The following is a 19495-nucleotide window of genomic DNA, read 5'->3' on the forward strand; positions in this document are numbered from 1 at the left end:
TATCTATTTGATTAAGTCACTTAATTCTTCTTTAGAAATTGGTAGCATCTTGAGTTATGAATTTATTCCAACCCAAATTATGACTATTATCCATTACAGGGACCAAGACAATGTTACCAATTTAAATAAGGTTTCAAACAGGTGGAAATTCATATATACTATGTTGTAGGGTTTCTATTGCTGTGATAAAATTCCATGACAAAACAACTTGCAGAAGAAAGGGTCTTGTTTCATTAATAACACCCATACAATACTGTATCACTGGCAGAAGTCAGGGCAGGACCTTAAGGCAGGAACCTAGAAGCAGAAGCTTATTTAAAAACCATGGATGGGTGCTGCTTACTGGATTACTCCTCATGGCTTGCTCGGCCTGGTTGCTAACATGACCCAGGGCCACTAACACAGGGGTGGCAATATCCACAGTGAGCTGAGCCTTCTCACACCAACCACTAACTAACTATATGCATTACAGACTTGTCACATGGCCAGTGTGGTGGAAATATTTTCTTTATTGAGATTCCCTCTTCCAAAACAACTCTAGCCTATATTAAGTTGACATAAAAACTAGCCAGCAAATAATGGAAGTGCCACTTATTAATGTGAGAGAAATAGAAGGCAACATTGCCAGGGATTCTTGGATGACAGAGTGAACACTTCAACCTACTCGAATAAAGAAAGGTATCAAGCCAGTATTGTGAAAATTTCAGGAATTTACCAGAGTAGAGCAGATAACTCAAATTCCATCTTTAGATTATCTTGAGCTTCTCTCAGTTTAATTTTTTTGTGCTAGAAGCTAATCCTTAAAATATACTAAGTAAAACTTACATTCTACTAATGTAACAATTCCAGAAAAACAAGCTCCTTATTTCCAATTATCCTCATAAGTTTCTTCTATTCAGCCTGCTGGATAACAAGCTCACTCCCCAGTCAGTCACTATGGCTAAAGGAATATTGTACTGCTGTGGATCAATCTTGAGTCATTTGGCCATTTCAGAACCTCAGGGTATGATTATATCAAACGGAAGGTATTTGCTTTTTAATAAAACAAAAAGATATTTTAGAAACCAAAATAACCAATATGTGTTCCCTAGTACATAAATTGTTTTATTTAACTCATGTCTTAATCTCATTTGTACTGTTCCTAAGCTACCAAACAGCTTCAAATGCAGCATGCAAATTATGACAGAAACAACTTTCACAGTACTTCTGTTAGTTATGAAAGGATCTTACTGTACATGAAAGCTGATATAGCTAGTATATGGAAATTGTTAGCTAATCATCTTCCTTCTAGACATGTCCATTTGTAAACTGAATAATACTGGACAAGCTTTGTAGTGATGTCTTCTTAAACCTCAAGTGCCTATATTTCAATCATCAGAAAAAAATAAGATAAGCTTTTAAATATGAACTGATTTAAATGCCTTAGACTCAGAGAAAAGTAAAGTATATTTGCTATAAAATTAATATTGTTCATGTACCATAAACATGTTTGTAGCACTACTTTTTATAGTTAAAGTACTGAGTAGTCAATGAGTTATACAAACTCACTGTTAGCCCATTTTTAGGATGTATCTGTAAATTAATGGTCACCTTTCAATGGCAGGTACAGATCAATCAAACTTATTTATGTAATTTAGAGGGGTAGTAGAGGTTATTTTTGACACAGGGTTTCTCTGTGTGTAGACCTGGCTTTCCTGAAACTAACTCTGTAGACCAGGCTGGCCTCAAATCTATAGAGATCAGCCTGTCTCTGCCTCCTGAGTATTAAGAGCATGTGTGACTACCACAAAGCCAATAATAGAGCATTAAATTCCATGAATAAAGTTCAGCCCAGCAGTTGAGTACCAAGACAAGCCACCCAGTCTTTCTCTCTGCATCTTTGTATCCTACAGATGTACTGGCTACACCTTCATACTTTCTATGGTGCTTCAGTAGTAGCTGTTAGCCTCTCTCAGGACAGTAGTAAAAGAGATCTCACAGTTCCAGACCCCCACACTCACTAGACTATGGGGAGGAACACAAATTTTCCGCTAGTTTCTATAAAAGTCTCATCTTCTTTTCATTGTTGGCAAGAAGTAAGTCAAGGGCTCTTGCTTATACTAATACTTTGGTCAAGGAAATGATATTTTATGACATAATTATATTGATGTTTACTCATATGTAATGTTAGAAAGTGCATTCAACAAACTCTAAACAGTGCTTAATAAAAGTCAAGGAAGAAAGAATTTCAGTATTTTTTTAACTTAATTTTTATTTTCTGGGAATTCATACTTGAGTATAGGATTTACATCATTCCCACTTAACTGCCTCAAACTCCTTCTCTGACAGTCCACTTTTTCTCAAGAACACTATGGGTATTTGAAAAAGGCATAGGGAATATATATATATATATATTATACATTACATATTTAATTAACAACATATTATGTTATATATAATTTAAATAACATTGCATCACTTTGGCTAATACCTCCCCCAAGAAGCATAGACTATCTAACAAAATCCTTAGTGCCAGGCATAAGAAACCTCCCTTTGAGTTACGGGTCACAGAAGTATAACAGACTCCTACAACACTGTAGACTCTCACTACTGCCATTGCTTAACTTCTAGAACTTGAGGTCAGAGCTTAGAAGACACCCAACAGTGCCCATAGGACTTTGAAAAATCAGGCTGGAGGTGGCCATGAATACATTTCTCAGTAACCTATGCATTGTTACCAGGATATGACTACTAGTCTGTTATTATTGACACTAGGTCTCTGAGTTACCAAACCTTAAGAACTATGCAGCAGTTTAGTTAAATAAATATGATTGTGATTTGATTTCAGAAGCAGCTACTAAAAAATAACCAGGACTTGAACAAAACCAAGATTTTGGGGTTTTCTACATTTCTTGCCTTACGATGACTCTTGGGAAGATTCTGTAGGTTGATGAGTACTTCCAGTTATAAGAAGGATTTCATTTTGAACAGTATGATTTCCTTCACATAATAAACCTTACCTATATGTGCAAACTTTCTTTATGTGTTCTCATGATTTTAGTGCACAGGCTTGCAGTCCAGAAGGAGAAATTTTCTCTTTGTCTGTTCTTAATATTACACTGTTCTCCTATCCATCCCCTGCCTCTTTAGACCAAAGGGGAAAACACAAGTTGTCTTCCTCGTCCTCGTCCTCGTCCTCGTCCTCGTCCTCGTCCTCATCCTCGTCCTCGTCCTCGTCCTCGTCCTCGTCCTCGTCCTCGTCCTCGTCCTCGTCCTCCTCGTCCTCGTCCTCGTCCTCCTCGTCCTCCTCGTCCTCCTCGTCCTCCTCGTCCTCCTCGTCCTCCTCGTCCTCCTCGTCCTCCTCGTCCTCGTCCTCCTCCTCCTCGTCCTCGTCCTCCTCCTCCTCCTCCTCCTCCTCCTCCTCCTCCTCCTCCTCCTCCTCCTCCTCCTCCTCCTCCTCCTCTTCTTCTTCTTCTTCTTCTTCTTCTTCTTCTTCTTCTTCTTCTTCTTCTTCTTCTTCTTCTAACTTCCTTGATGCTTCTGACTTTTCTTATAGCTACTGCTGGCTGCCCAAATTATGACTAACATTGAAATCCAGGCTCCTTAATGTAGCATGTTTATCAATTCTGAATTTACTTTCTTAGGTGCCATAACAACGCACAGCATCCTAATGCAGGATGGGTGTGCCTCTACACCCACTGCTAACCAGAACTAATGCACATTTTGAAAGCTACAATTTGTCAAATGGGTGAGGTAATTTACTAAATCATACTGAAATTCTTGTAGGAATATGGAAAAGCTCACAGCTCTTATATATAGTTAATGCAGAATAATCATAATAATAGCAATTGTGAGCAGTAAATGTTAGTTATGTAAGGACAATGCTTTTTCCTCTGCATGTGTTATATACATTAAGCCCCTTTTGCATTCACTAGAAGCTAGAGCATAATTCTGTGACTTTTCTTGTTTCTTGTACCTCAGCAAATATTTTGCATATTGTACTGTTGATCCTTTCTCCTTTGACATTTCTCTGAGGCTGACATTACCCTCACTCCTGAGTTCATTTTCACCAAGCTATGTGTTTGAAACATAAGATTTCTCAGGATTTTGCACAATTCTTTGTTCATGATTTAGGTCTTAAGTACTAGAGCATATAGATCAACATGTCATCAAGAACAAAAACATGAGGATTCACATAGAGAACAAGGGATGTTTAACATGTAATGGAATAGAACATTGATGGGATATATTAGAATCCTGAAGACAACAATTTCCACAGCTGTTACTTTTGTTACATATCCAAGGACCCACATCAGAGTACTGTTAAAAATTTCTTCAGGGAGCTGAAGGGTTTGCAACCCCATAGGAAGAACAATAATATCAACCAACCAGACTGACCAGAGCTCTCAGGGACTAAACCACCAACCAAAGAGTACACAGTGAAGGACCCATGCCTCTAGTTGCATATGTAGCAGAGAATAGCATTGTCTGGCATCAGTAGGAGGAGAAGCCCTTGGTCCTGCGAAGGCTCATTTCCTCAGTGTAGGGGAATACCAGGGTGTTGAGGTGGGAGTGGGTGGGTGGGAGGGGAAGCATCCTCATAGAAGTAGGGGGGTATGGGAGAAGGGGGAACTGGGAAAGGAGATAACATTTGAAATGTAAATACATAGAATATCCAATAAAGAAAGAATTCCTTCAGGGCATACAAGAGCAAACATAATTTTCTTTTCACTTTTACTTCTTTGTTTTTCAGTTATTTGACATTTTGTCATATAATAATCTATACTGCTAAGTTGCTATACAATTTACTGTTTCTTTTATTCTTTCCTAAACTAGTTTTAATATTTCTTTTTAGAATTTTGATCACAAGAATGTTATGGCAAATGAACTCATTGGTTAGAACCTTGCTTAAATAATTTTGTAATATTTTCCTACTATAGATTATAAAAATATAAAAGTGTGTAATTAACCCTGATAGACACAATGAGTCATTTAAGATAGTCACGGAACTCAATTCATAATTGTATGTCTTATTACAGTGTATCTAGAGTTATATTTGATATAAGGAGGTAAAGGAGAAAAAGAAAGACAAAGATAAAAATGGTTAGTTCATCTATGGTGTTTTGAATATGCTCGGTCTATGAGAAGTGGCCCTATTAGGAAGTGTGGCCTTTTTGAAGGAGGTACAACCTTGTTAGAGAAAGTGTGTCACTGTGGAGGTGGGGCACTGAGGTACCATACATATGCTTACGTCTTCCCAGTGTGATCCAGAGCCTCTCCTTGGCTGCCTGCAGAAGAGTTTCTTTTTGTCTGCCTTCAGATCAAGATATAGAATTCTTGGCTTCTCCAGCACCAAGTTTGCCTAAAGAATGACTTGTTTCCCACCATGATAATATTGGACTGAACCTCTGAAACTGTCCGCCAGCCCCAATTTACTGGTTACCCTTATAAAAGCTGCCCTGGTTATGGTGTTTCTTCATAGTAATAAAGCCATAAGATAAAAATCTACTTTAAGTTAGACAGCACATAAAATGGAAAACATTTACAACACTTAAATGCATATGCATACATCATCTTATTCAAAAGTTCACCCTAAAATTCTCATAACATATCGTGTTGGCATTTACACAGCTGTCTTTCCCTCTTAAAGGAAAAGGATGTCAGGCTGAGTTGCTACTACTGTAAACAATATAATATGGTATATGCTAAGGCAAACAAGTACACATACACACACACACACACACACACACACACACACACACGTATATACACCTACACACCGCAATTAGCAAGAGTTTTATTCAAGAAATTTAGAAGAATTCGACTATCAATCTTTCTACTCTCTTATTCTTGTCCCTGGGGTTTATATTTTTAGTTGTGTCTTGTTTCTTCCTCTCTTACTGCCTCCTCTTCCTGTCCTTGGGGAAATGTAAGTGTTACCGTTCAGTTTTCTGCACCAATTCTCTAAAACATTTTCTTAAACTCTATAATTTGCTTTTTATCCTCTTTATTTCAACACTAAAAATTCAGAGCTTTGTCATGATTCCGACAATACACTCCTGTAAAGACAACTCCCATATATTTTCTGCTAGAGAAAACGACTCTATTATGCCCTTCCTTTTCTCCTAGAACCTTGTAAAGTAAGCCCTGCAAACCTCTGTTTGTCCATCTAAGGAAATGCTGCTCCTGCTATAGCTAAGCAAACATGTAGGATATCTTTCCACAAGAGCTTTGGCCTTAAAACTACATAATTAAGACACATTTAAGTTACTAATATTTCTCTGTCTCTCAGTCCCTTCCTTCTGTCTCCATACCACTCTCTAGATTTTACCAGGACTGATAGCATCTCATTTTGATTCATTGGAATTTCAGCTATAAGGAAAATGTTTTCGGATAGCCATTTATTCTCTATTTCTTCACAGCCATTAATCATACAGCTCAAAAGGCTGGAGGATGGATCTTTAATTGGAATTTAATCCACGTTCTCTTTCTTCTCTTCCATAACTTCAATACTATGCCCTTGTCCACAGTGTATGCCATGTCAAAATGATTATAGACTCCCTTTTTCTCTCTGTTATCAGTGATCAGGAGAATATTTGTAATACACATATATATCTCTTTTGTATAGATGTCTGTCTAGGAGTAACAACAAATAGAATATTTCAGCTAGTAGTTTTTGATGTCCCTATGCATGATAGTATATAGACTTTTGTGTTTATCTAGTCAACAGTCAAAAAAACGATCTCTTCCTTGTGCTATGGATAGGGCATCAAAAGAGAAACATGGCTCTCGTCGGTATAGGTCTTTCATGTAGTAGTTGATTCACATAATATACAATTATACAATATACAAATATACAATAATTTCTTTTATGGTCTTTTCCTGAGGAGATTCGGTTCCTTACTCACATATTGGATCAAACATTCATACAAAATGTCCTGGGAAATGGACAGATTTTGAAACTGAAAGTTTTTGACCTAAGAATAGTCTTCGGAAAGTTAAGACTGTTAGTCGTACAATTAAATGTTAGTGCTTTTGTCTCTATTATGCGGGAATAGCATTGCAAGGACTTAAGCATATCTTTCTCCAAGTGTTAGCAATAAAATCACAACGTAGTCTCTGTAACCCATCTTGCCTAATTCTTCTTTTATTTCAAGCCGCAATACCCTCTTTCCATTAACCTCTTCCCAAAGAATAAACAAAATAGTCTTATTAGGCATCAGGCACAAGTTTAAGTTTTATAGAGACATCATGTCTATGTCTAAATCATCCTTTGTTATAAAACACTTGGAAGTTACTAACAAAGAGTAGGAGGCTGACACGTCAGCAGCAAAGACCCAGGTGTGTGATATAAGGAACATAACTTGGCAATGGAGACCTCAACAAGCTTCTCTGACTTTTCCTATTACGCTGAAAAGCCAAGGGATACATCATCAATATTTTTTCCTGTTAAATGCATAGAGTGTCTGTCTCTAGGGGAAAGTGCTCTCTTCCTTGAAATGAATTCTGTCAGGCCAGTCATTTTAAATTAAAGATAAGTCAGAACAGCAGTAGAAAATTGTAGGTTCACCTATATGATAAACTTCCCTTTATTTGTTATATAATCTCTGAGAGTCCATCTGGAGAAGTTTGCTAGCAGAGCACAGTTTTAGGGACTCTTACTACCACCATGCTAAAGAAAAGTCAATCTTCAGAAAGCTAATTTTTGCATATGTGTGATAACCATTGGAAAGAGAGAAACAAGGGACAGAAGTTAAGTCATAGTTTTTCTGCAAAAATAGACACTTCTTCCCTGATCAACTACATTTTATGAAATAACCTCTAATTTAAGATGTTCTTGTGTTTGCTGCTATATTTTTTTTGCTGCTATATTTTCTAATAAAAAAGCTCATTATCTGAAGCACCATTAACCTTTGGCACCATTGACATAAATATGACGGACTCTTCCATATTAAACACAACCTGTTCTGCAGCTTGAGGACTGACCCATAAACAGGAACTTCACAGAGTGACCATAGTGACATGTACAGCCAGAAGTGAGCCAGAAGCACTGATGGGAAGCAATTTTTCAGCAGGTAAATAAGGATGAAGGCAAGTAAAATTGTTTCTGATAAGGTTGTTTTAATTGCTATAAAAGCATAATTATTTGTTGGTTTATATATAATAATAGCAACCCAAGTGTTACTGGCACTCAGTACTGTGAATGTCATAGGAATGTTTATTCAATACTTGTTGAATCTATTGGAAGAGAAAGGGCACATGCAGCAGAAATATACTTTCTTCAATACTGGCAAAATTAATGTGAGTAGGGCTTTCATACTCCTCATAAGGAAATCAGTCTTGAATGTTCTCTTATATGGTTTCCCAAGGCTATGATTTCAGTGCTACCATAGGAGTTGTTCTTCGTGTAGTTCTATGCTTTGGAAAGTATCTAGTTCACCTATCCTTCCCACAGTTTTTACCAGTATGCATTCCTAAACACAAGTCCAACTGAAATTTTAATATCTCAAATTTATTACGCTGGCTTTAAGGAACTAAAACAGCTGGAATTGATTATATTTGACCATTACTGGAAATTATAAGCTCCAAATTAATTTCTTCATTGATCAGAATTTCTATACAACACAGTAACTTGAAACATCCTCCATAAAGGATAGTTTACTAATATTTAAGGAACATAGATGGATCTTAGAGAAGATTATTTTTTATTATGTATGCATAAGTATGTGTACACACAGATACATGTGTGAGATATTTGTGTATAAGTACAGATCCTCACATGCCATCATTTTATTTTCTTTATTAACTTGAGTATTTCTTATTTACATTTCGATTATTATTCCCTTTCCCGGTTTCCTGGCCAACATCCCCCTAGCCCCTCCCCCTTCCCTTCTATATGGGTGTTCCCCTCCCCATTCTCCCCCCATTACCGCCCTCCCCCCAACAATCTAGTTCACTGGGGGTTCAGTCTTGGCAGGACCAAGGGCTTACCCTTCCACTGGTGCTCTTACTAGGCTATTCATTGCTACCTATGAGGTCAGAGTCCAGGGTCAGTCCATGTATAGTCTTTAGGTAGTGGCTTAGTCCCTGGAAGCCATGGTTGGTTGGCATTGTTGTTCATATGGGATCTCGAGCCCCTTCAAGCTCTTCCAGTCCTTTCTCTGATTCCCTCAACGGGGGTCTGGTTCTCAGTTCAGTGGTTTGCTGCTGGCATTTGCCTATTTATTTGCTGTATTCTGGCTGTGTCTCTCAGGAGAGATCTACACCCGGTTCCTGCCAGCCTGTACTTCTTTGCTTCATCCATCTTGTCTAATTGGGTGGCTGTATATGTATGGGCCACATGTGGGGCAGGCTCTGAATGGGTGTTCCTTCTGCCTCTGTTTTAATCTTTGCCTCCTTATTCCCTGCCAAGGGTATTCTTGTTCCCCTTTTAAAGAAGGAGTGAAGCATTTGCATTTTGATCATCTGTCTTGAGTTTCATTTGTTCTAGGCATCTAGGGTAAGTCAAGCATTAGGGCTAATAGCCACTAATCAATGAGTGCATACCATGTGTGTTTTTCTGTGATTGGGTTACCTCACTCAGGATGATATTTTCCAGTTCCCTCCATTTACCTATGAATTTCATAAAGTCATTGTTTTTGATAGCTGAGTAGTATTCCATTGTGTAGATGTACCACATTTTCTGTATCCATTCCTCTGTTGAAGCCCATCAGGGTTCTTTCCAGCTTCTGGCTATTATAAATAAGGCTGCAATGAACATAGTGGAGCACGTGTCTTTGTTATATGTTGGGGCATCTTTTGGGTATATGCCCAAGAGAGGTATAGATGGATCCTCAGGCAGTTCAATGTCCAATTTTCTGAGGAACCTCCAGACTGATTTCCAGAATGGTTGTACCAGTCTGCAATCCCACCAACAATGGAAGGGTGTTCTTCTTTCTCCACATCCTCGCCAGCATTTGCTGTCACCTGAATTTTTGATCTTAGCCATTCTCACTGGTATGAGGTGAAATCTCAGGGTTGTTTTGATTTGACATGCCATCTTTCTTTTTTGCAGGCCAGAGGATAATGTTATGTTTTTTGCTCTCTCTACCATGAGTTTTGACAATTGAGTGCAGTTTGCGAAGGTTATATTGCATGAACTTTTACACACTGAGCCATCTTCCCATCTTAGACCTTTTCTCGATGAGTTAGTTATACCACAACTGCAAAAGCCATGAAATTGACCCCAAAGTGTGTAGTTCTTGGAAAGAACAATATAATGAGGGGAGACTTCTCTGAACAGGTATAATTCTGTAGGTTGGGAAGCAGAAAGTGGCATTGAAAATTGAAACATAAAGAGTGAAATGAGAAGAGAATAAAAGAGGTTAAACAACGCCTGGATTTTTCCATTGCACAAATTGCTATAGGTGTTTTATGATCCAGAACATTGCCTGAAGTCAAATCATCGTTGATATTAATTGAATTTAATAAATATTTTCTGTATAGTACAACATATTTCATTAGTCCGATTTATATACAAGTGTCAAGCCCCTTGTAGAACTCACTAATCTGGTAATAGTTACTTCTAATTTTAAGCCAGCATAATAAAATAAAGGTGAAACTTCCATTCTGTAAAAGAGTACTTCTCACTCCTAGCACCCCTCCTCACTCCCTCTCCACCCAGTTACCTCCCTCTATCCACCTTCAGTGACTCTTTACCTTTTGAGTAAGATTCAATCATGCTCCCTTGTCCCCCCTATTAGTTTCTTTGAGTCTGTAGATTGTAGCATGGTTATCCATGGCTAATGTCCACTTATAAGTGAGCATACACAATGCTTGTCCTTCTGGGTCTGGATTACCTCACATGGAATGATATTTTTTTAATTTCACTTGTTTGCTTGCAAAATTCATGATGTCATAGATTTTTAATGGATGAGTAACATTTCATAGTGTAAATGTACTACATTTTCTTTATCCGTTCTTAGGTTCAGGGACATCCAGGTTGTTTTCAGTTTCCGGCTGTTATGAATAAAGCTGCTATAAACATAGTTAAGCATGGTATTCTGAAGCATCTTTGGGGTATATGGCCAGGGGTGTTATAGGTGTGTCTTGGGGTAGGATGATTCCCAGTGTTCTGAGAAACTGCCAAATTGTTTTACAAAGTGGTTGTACAAGATGACATTCCCACCAGCAAGGAGTGTTCCTTGGGCTTCATCCAGCAGCATATGGAAACTAATTCAGAGAGCCACACAGCAAACATCAGGTAGTGCTCAGGAAGTCTCATGGAAGAATGTGGGATAGAATTCAGCAAGCCAGTGTGGTCAGGGACACCAAAAGAAGACTAGAGAGTCAACTAACCTGGACCTTTGGGGGCTTCCAGAGGCTCAACTGCCAAGCAAAGAGCATGCAGGGACTGGACCGAGGCCCTCTACAAGATGTGCAGCTTGGTCTTTCTGCAGGTCCTCTTACAATTAGAAAAGGGGCTATCTCTGACTCTCTTTGCTGCCTTTCGATCTCCTTCCCCTAACTGGAATGCCTGGTTCAGCCTCAGTAGGAGATGATGTGCCGTGTCCTCCTGAGACTAGATGTTCTGGGTCTGAACATAAATGGGACTTCCACTTCTCTGCGGAGAAGGGGAAGGGGTAATGGGAGGGGAGATATGTAAGAGTGGGACTGGGAGGATAAGAAGGAGTAGGGGCTATGATCAATCGGGATGTAAAATGAATGAATTAATGGAAAAAAGTGGGGAAAGGATTACTGAAGTGCTCTTGCCTGATCCAGTCTTCAATAGGGGAAAGAGAACCATCCCAGAAAAGTTTATTACCCTGTTGATACTGGAAGCATCAGTAAGGGGGACATTGTGCACAAGAGGATCAGACATAGGCAAGAGAAACAGCAAAGATAGGAGTCCAAAGCAAAAGACGGACTGAAACTTATAGGAAACTGAAAAGAAAAGAAATCTGCTTGGAAAACAATTACAAAGTGGGGAGTATGAGTTTGTGCCGGAGACATATACAGAGACTAAGTTCTCAAAAGATCCATGCCAATGTGTTAATTTTAAAGGCTGTGGGTGGTCAGAAAGTTGCTGTCTTACAGCTGTCCCAGATCAGTTTGAGAGAGACACTAAATGTCTTTCTACAGGTGTAATTCCTCCTAGAAGAGACTGTTTTATGCAAGTCTCTGGCATTTATTAACTCTTACAGACTACCAGTGGATATATATATATATATTTGGACAAATCATTTAACTATAGCATACATTTCCTAGGAAAGTCAACTGAGTCAAGCTGGAAAGAAGCTACCAAGAAGGCTTCATGTCAATATCAAAGATCTTTAGACTGAAAATGGGGCAATTGGAGCTTTAATATCCCTCTGACTTGAATGCTTCTGATTTATGGCTTCCATTTTCTGGCCTTTATCATTTTTTCTGATTGTTCATCCTACACATGCCTAAGTGTAAGGCTACTTGGAATGTAAAAACTATAGCCACATAGGCAGGTGCTCTAATTTTGTCTACCTGAGTTGATTCTGTTTTGGTACTCCTAGATGCCTCTATCCAGCTAACTGAACCCAACCCAAGATCCTCCTAGCCTTCTTATTCATGGCAGCTATCCCTTGTGCATGTCGATATTTCTGGCTGAGTCCTTCTGGTTGTCCTTGAAGTATCTGTCCCCTTTGGTATGGGCACATGCTAGAGTCTACTACTTTTCTACACTTCTCATTCTTCCCTGGAATTTAGTACTGGCTTCAAGTTATGGCTTATAGTAGACCACTTAAAAACTCACAGAGATACCTCTAGTTTTCCCATTAAATAACAGCAATACAGTGTGGTCTTTGAGGCAGTGTGATTGTATGGGAAATAAATAAGCATCAACAGACCCAAATTTTAGATCATGTCTTTTCTACATGGTCGTGGAATCTTCAACAAGTCACTTATTTTTGTTGTATCTTAGCATTTTCTTCTATAATTACAAATGAATGATTTTAAAGTACTCTGAAAGGAAATATATTCCGAAAAATAACATGTTAATTAGTATAAATAGTATCGGTATCACTACATCCATCATATATAAGCCTGACACAAATTATATAGATCATACACTCAGGTATAGACACTGGGATATACATGATGCTGATCTCCGGAAGCATCAAAGCCTTCATGCTGCATGGAAAGATGCGGGATAATGCTGAAGTTTGTAGAAGAATATATACTCAGGAGCTTCAGATTCTTGACTAAGACAACTGTTCTAGTCTTCAAGGAAAAGATCTAGTATTCATTGGATCCAATGGCTTATTTCATTAATAAGCTAGGCTGCCTTCCAAATATGTGTGGTACACATTTCTCATGGACCCCATTCTATCAAATGCCTCTGTTAAAAGTCAGGCCTGATTTTTGTTTATAACTAAATTTCACATACTTATGTAAACTTCTTATAATTTTTGCTAGCACTATTTGCAAATAATACTCGATATTTTCTCTCTTTCTTTGAAAACATTGTGGAATCCTAAAGTGACAAATGTCAAGTATTAAGGCCTCGTCCGTGACAGCTTTCATCCATAGTACAACAGAATTCTGGGAGGTATAGTATAACCTGAGGGCACAGGCCATGGATTCTCATCTGGATATAGTGGAAAGGGTCACGTAGTTTTCTTTCCCTGAGCTACTTCCTTTTGAAGCACAGCCAAGAGGCAGAAAAGGTATACAAAAATAATACTAATGGTCCAAGTTGCTGCTATATGCATAATTGCTGTATGCATTAACACTTATATCCATTCCACAGGAAGACATCTACTCCATTACCAGCCTATAACAATTTAGTTTCATTTGTCTGTATATACTTCTGGTATAATTGGTCTCTTTCATTCTCTGTATATAGCAAGTTCAAAACAGCAAAATAGAAAGGGAACAGAGCCTGGGGCTCCCCTACTCCTGTTCCTAGGTGATTAGCATCAATCACATTGAGAGTTGTAAGAAATGACACCAGTGGAAACTGGTAAGTAAAAAGACCCAGAAAAAAAATCAGTTCTTTGGGACTTTCAAATGCTAAGTAAAATAACACCTCCCCTTCTAGTTGCTAAAGCATCATTACATGAAAACATCATATTGTGTGTAATGGTGACAGTAAGTCACCAGGAAAAATCTCTTAAATTATATTAAGTATCTTCTACTCAAGGAAGTGTAGACTTAAAACACAAGTTTTTCCTGTGTGTGTTTTTAATATGAAGCATATTGTAATAGCAACAACATTAAGACCCAATCCCCCAAATTTCTCCCATTTGGTCCTGTCGTCCAAAATGAGAAAGCACGGTCCTATACACGTACTACAGAAGACACAGATTTTCTCATTTGGGGCTCACATTAGCATGGGAAAAACCAAGAGAGGCAAGTGATATTGCAAAGCAGGATGCTGATGATGACTGCTAAGTACAGAGTAAAATGAACCAATTTTAAAGATTTTAAACATTGACTCAAGTCACTGTGGGGAGAGCAGACTGCAGAGAGCAAGGCTAGGCTCAGGGAACATGCTTAATTAGCTCCTCTAATGAACCACAGGAAAGAAAGCCACAGTATCCGGTAAAACTAGTGTTGCAGGAGGAAGATGGATTTTTAAAGGATTTTGAATGTGGTGTGGGTAGAACATTGAACATTTTGCGTAAAATGCATGAAGAAATCAAGGGAATGCTCAATTTTCTTGTATGAGTAACAGCATAGATGATCAGGATTCCCTTTCTTTTTGGAGTCACTGTTTAGCTAAAAAAATAGCTTGAAAATCAAATTTATTTCCCTCATTTATGAAATAAGAAATTTTGGCTAGATCATTGGCTCTATTACAGAGAATTCCCCCTCCAGACTCTGACTTAGAGCCCTTTCGGTGATATTTGTAGTGGTTTTAGTTTTCATCTGCAGAAGAGCTGGGCTTAATGGCATCCCATTGGGAATGGGTTCACATACTGCTAATCTCTGTGGCCTACAGGATAATCCTTTCCCATTGACAAAGTATTACTTGGGCTGAAATGTCAATGATTGCAAAATGCTGAACTAGGTCATCTAAAGTCCTTAGACTCGATAACATCGTGGTCTCTTCTGAGCTTATGTGTCTACAAGCTTTATTTTCATTTTTGGAATATTTTTTGAGATTGTATTTTCTTTACATTTCTCCCCACCCTTTCTTCTCTAGAAACTCTGCCACACACCCCTTCCTACTCTCCTTCGAATTAATGACCCTATTTTCATCAATTGTTATATGTGTATATGCATATATCCCTTTGAGCCCATATGTTGCTTGTATGCATGTTTTTAGGGCTGACAATTTGGACACTGGGTAACCAGTTGGTGTACTCTTCCCTGCGGATGGCTCCATCCCCTGCTGCCAGCCTTACTCAGTTGCATCTAGTAATTGTGTAGGGTTGAGGTCTTGTGCTTGTTTACATTTTTAGCAACAAAGAGATACATTTAATGACCTAAATGATTATCATTTGTAGGCCAGTTGGATCAGTGAAGAATGACTAAGGATTAGTAACAAACAAATGTGGGCATTCATGGTCCATGCGATCTCAACCTGTTTGCAGAACTATTGAAGTGTTAAGTATACTGCTTATGTGCATCCACCCTGTGTATTTTGTATACTTTTGAAATAGTTATGATGATTAGAAAGATGAGGATAATGACTCAGCTCTCTCTCTCTGTGTGAGCATGCATGTACATATATGTTTGTCAACCTACAATGTGCATGTGTATTGTCAACATACAATGTGACCATTTTTAATTCCAGACTAAGAGGAACTGAAAAAACTGAATGGTGGTTTGTAGCAGCTCCTGATTGAAAGAGTGGGTTAGGAGCCTGAACAGTAGAAAGTACAGAGAAGCTAGGCATTAGGATGAGGGATATTTGTGGGCATGTGAGTTCATTTTTGAACTTAGTGAGTTTGAGATGTGTATACTAAATACCCAAGTAAATGGGTTAAAAAGGAAGTCAGTTGTTTGAATGATGATGATGATGAGAGAGAGAGAGAGAGAGAGAGAGAGACAGACAGAGAAAGGGACGGAGAGAGAGAGGGAGGGAGAGGGAAGGAGGGAGGGCAGGGAGGGGGAGGGAGGGAGAGAGGAAAGGAGAGAGAGAGAGAGAGAGAGAGAGAGAGAGAGAGAGAGAGAGAGAGAGAGACAGGAGGTAAATATATGAAAGTCATGAAACTGGATAAGACCCCTTAAAACAAAGGTATACTGTTTGAGAAAACTGTCAAAAGTATACCCTGAGGCCCTCAGCATTAAATAGAACTTTAATATCTTACCAGAGACTAAGCCTCTTTATTTGCTTGCTGTGGGATAAACAGAGCAGTTGGCCTAGGACTTTAGTCTTAGGTTTCTGCACCATGTTGCATTGTGTATTCCCTTCACAGCACCAACCACTAAATCCTCCGTGTGATATTTAAATCTCAAGAGGGTATTTGCTTATAAATATTTATAATTTCCTGCAGGCAAATATAATGATTATTAATCCTAGTTGAACAAGAATCCATTATTACTAGGGTAAGGAGCAGGGTTTTTTTTCTCTGCATAATTCATATGCAAATATTTTGAAAAGCAGTTTGAAAAGCAAGCTGCCACCTGTCAGTTTGCGTTTTTTTGCACGGGAGGGAGAGGCACCATCAGCCCTGGAGTCTGGAAAGAACAAGTCCTGCCCTGCTGTACACATCATTTTCAGCTTATTTCCTGTAGTCTGCAAGGCCCCTAACCCTAGTATTATTTTATGTAGATCTATTTCCAAAGATGTTGCCCAGTATTTACAACCTTTGAAAAAGATTCTCTCTCACACTTCCTCCCCCCTCATTATTCCTCTTAAAAGTATAAGCAAAGACTTAGAAATGTGGGTTTCAAGATGTGCAATTGGAGAAAGGAACATCACCGATATTGAGTCCAATCCATTACTCTGAGATCACCAAGTACCACGATCTCTCTCCTAGGCACAACTGAACACTGTTAAAAAGATGTTTAGACATCGTTTACTTCGGCCTTTAGTTCTCAGCCTCTAAATTAGCAAATCTGGATTTCTAAATTTTATGGATTTAATGACACACACATCCTTTCTAAGATAACATCTCCAGATTGGAATGCAAGAAATTTTAAGAGTATACAAAAAGTTTCCAACACATGTGTAGGCAGAGTTTTAAGAATGATGGTTACCCCAACAGATTGGGAAAAGAGCTTTACCAATCCTACAACTGAGAGAGGGCTTATATCCAAAATATACAAAGAACTCACGAAGTTAGACTGCAGGGAGACAAATAACCCTATTAAAAGATGGGGTTCAGAGCTAAACAAAGAATTCACAGCTGAGCAATGTCGAATGGCTGAGAAGCACCTAAAGAATTGTTCAACATCTTTAGTCATAAGGGAAATACAAATCAAAACAACCCTGAGACTTCTCCTCACACCAGTGAGGATGGCTAAGATCAAAAACTCAGGTGACAGCAGATGCTGGCGAGGATGCGGAGAAAGAGGAACACTCCTCCATTGTTGGTGGGACTGCAAACTGGTACAACCATTCTGGAAATCAGTCTGGAGGTTCCTCAAAAAATTGGACATTGAACTACCTGAGGACCCAGCTATACCTCTCTTGGGCATATACCCAAAAGATGCCCCAACATATAACAAAGACACGTGCTCCACTATGTTCATAGCAGCGTTATTTATAAAAGCCAGAAGCTGGAAAGAACCCAGATGCCCTTCAACAGAGGAATGGATACAGAAAACGTGGTACATCTACACAATGGAATATTCCTCAGCTATCAAAAACAACGGCTTTATGAAATTCGTAGGCAAATGGATGGAACTGGAAAATATCATCCTGAGTGAGGTAACCCAATCACAGAAAAACACACATGGTATGCACTTATTGATAAGTGGATATTAGCCCAAATGCTTGAATTACCCTAGATACACAAAACACATGAAACTTAAGGATGACCAAAATGCGGATGCTTCACTCCTTTAAAAGGGGAACAAGAATACTCTTGGGAAGCAATAGAGAGGCAAAGTTTAGAACAGAGGCTGAAGGAATGCCCATTCAGAGCCTGCCACACATGTGGCCCGTACGTATACAGTCACCAAACTAGATAAGATGGATGAAGCAAAGAAGTACAGGCTGACAGGAACCGGATGTAGATCGCTCCTGAGAGACACAGCCAGAATACAGCAAATTCGGAGGCGAATGCCAGCAGCAAACCACTGAACTTAGAATAGGACCGCCGTTGAAGGAATCAGAGAAAGAACTGGAAGAGCTTGAAGGGGCTCGAGACCCCATATGGACAACAATGCTAAGCAACCAGAGCTTCCAGGGACTAAGCCACTACCTAAAGACTATACATGGACTGACCCTGGGCTCTGACCTCATAGGTAGTAATGAATAGCCTAGTAAGATCACCAGTGTAAAGGGAAGCCCTGGGTCCTGCTAAGACTGAACCCCCAGTGATGGTGATTGTTGGGGGGAGGGTGGTAATGGGGGGAGGATGGGGAGGGGACACCCATAAAGAGGGGGTGAGGGGTTAGTGGGATATTAGCCTGGAAACCGGGAAAGGGAATATCATTTGAAATGTAAATAAGAAATACCCAAGTTAATAAAGATGGGGAGAAAAAAGAATGACGGTTGCCAAAATTTCATTTTTCCTAAGTATTCTTTCCAAAAACATAAATGAGAGACACAGCCAGAATACAGCAAATACAGAGGCGAATGCCAGCAGCAAACCACTGAACTGAGAATAGGTCCCCCGTTGAAGGAATCAGAGAAAGAACTGGAAGAGCTTGAAGGGGCTCGAGACCCCAAAAGTACAACAATGCCAAGCAACCAGAGCTTCCAGGGACTAAGCCACTACCTAAAGACTATACATGGACTGACCCTGGACTCTGACCCCATAGGTAGCAATGAATATCCTAGTAAGAGCACCAGTGGAAGGGGAAGCCCTGGGTCCTGCTAAGACTGATCCCCCAGTGAACTAGACTATGGGGGGAGGGCGGCAATGGGGGGAGGGTTGGGAGGGGAACACCCATAAGGAAGGAGAGGGGGGAGGGGGATGTTTGCCCGGAAACCGGGAAAGGGAATAACACTTGAAATGTATATAAGAAATACTCAAGTTAAAAAAAAAAAAACTACAGCAGCAGTTGAGTCTCTTACTGGTTATCATTTTACATATCTCCTTTCAATGTCACCCTTCATCTGCCCTACAAAAGAAAAAACATATCCTGTGTAAACTCTAAATCTTACCACAACATAACCCATCCTCTGTTATAAAAGGCAGTATACTAGATAGAGGATCCACTATGTATAACATAAGCACTCCTTGTTTATAAGATGCTTGTGGGAAGTTCTGAGTTTACTGGTAGACCAACACTTTTTTTCCTCATAATTTCTGTAAAGCACACTAAACTGCATTCTTACAGAAGAAGTAGCACAATAAGGTTTTTCAAAACTGTAGTCTATTCGGTGGTTACTTGAACTTTAGGATATCAACTTCATTTTGTAAAGTTAATTTCACCAGCACAG

General features: G+C 39.1%; 1 protein-coding gene across 31 annotated transcripts in view; it reads left to right on the top strand.

Annotated features, from left to right (window-relative positions):
- Rtl4 (retrotransposon Gag like 4) overlaps nt 1-19495 on the top strand; it is a 410686-nt gene that overhangs the window by 333403 nt on the left and 57788 nt on the right. For 4 of the 31 annotated variants that reach the window (XM_063280484.1, XM_063280488.1, XM_063280499.1 and 1 more), the window contains exon 1: nt 7738-8054. The exons of the other annotated variants lie outside the window; for them this stretch is intronic. The gene's annotated coding sequence lies outside the window, so the exon portion shown is untranslated. Of the gene's footprint in view, nt 1-7737; nt 8055-19495 lie in introns of those variants that run through there. 31 annotated transcript variants of the gene reach the window in all.

The sequence above is a fragment of the Rattus norvegicus genome, chromosome X, assembly GCF_036323735.1.
Source record: "Rattus norvegicus strain BN/NHsdMcwi chromosome X, GRCr8, whole genome shotgun sequence".
In the NCBI taxonomy this organism is placed as follows: Eukaryota; Metazoa; Chordata; class Mammalia; order Rodentia; family Muridae; genus Rattus; species Rattus norvegicus.